We start from the raw sequence: 1,089 nt of genomic DNA, 5'->3' as shown, positions 1-1,089 counted from the left end.
CCCCCCCCAACAACTTTTTTTTTTTTTTTTTTTTTTCTTCTCCAAGCTGGCTGAACCATAGGAGCTCATCTCATACGTGGTTATTTGCAGCTTACCTTGATTTGGCACACTCACCTTGCCATTCGATGTGCTTTGCACGGGTCTATTTGGAAAGGGCTCATGCAATTTGCTCGTGACATTGGCTTTATTTCAAAGGCACCTTTCCCTGTTGGACCGCTCCTTAAATCTGGGACATGTTTCCTCCTTCTGTGTAGCAGATGATTGGGCGGCTGCCCATGGGTCTCCCGGTTGATCGCTCCGTGGGTAGCACTGCTCAGAGGTCTCTGATGTCGTGGCCACATTGAGAGTCTGGGGCTGTGATTTAACCGCTCTCGTTGCTGTGCTTGTGGAGCTTGTACAGCAAAACCAGAATGAGCTAGTGTGTGGTGAAGAAAAAAACCTGAAGGAAGAGAGAAATGAACACAACCCCCCATGTTTTTAAGTAGCTGAGGCGGTTTAAGTATTAGTAATACCTCCCTGGGAGCCATGTCTTATCCGTCTGCCCTCGGCTAGGGCTGGGGTGAGAAGGAGCCGATGGATGAAGTAGAAGAGCGCAGATTCTTCTTTGAATCATTCTATGATTCTATCTTCTCCCAAATAGCTAGTGATAGGATGAGAGGAAATGGCCTCAAGTTGTGCCAGGGGAGGTTTAGATTGGATGTGAGGAAAAATTTCTTTACTGAAAGAGTGGTGAAACATTGGAACAGGCTGCCCAGGGAAGTGGTGGAGTCCCCATCCCTGGAGGTATTTAAAAGACGAGTAGATGAGGCACTTAAGGACATGGTTTAGTGGGCATGGTGGTGTTGGGTTGACGGTTGGACTCGATGATCTTAGAGGTCTTTTCCAACCTCAGTGATTCTATGATTCTATGATTCTATCTTCTCCCAAGATGATGCTCCTCTGGGAAAACCTGCCTGGCCTCGGGGCGCCGGACGGGTAGCCTCGTGCATCTCCAGCCTCTGGCTTCTGGGTTATTTGTGCTGGAATGGCCTCGTCTGGTGTCTGTGGCTGCCCCGGGGCCTGCCGCCTCAGGCCTGGTCCCCCCCCGCC

Source organism: Aptenodytes forsteri, unplaced genomic scaffold (genome assembly GCF_000699145.1).
Source record: "Aptenodytes forsteri isolate BGI_AS27 unplaced genomic scaffold, ASM69914v1 Scaffold369, whole genome shotgun sequence".
Classification (NCBI taxonomy): Eukaryota; Metazoa; Chordata; class Aves; order Sphenisciformes; family Spheniscidae; genus Aptenodytes; species Aptenodytes forsteri.
This window is presented reverse-complemented; position numbering follows the sequence as displayed.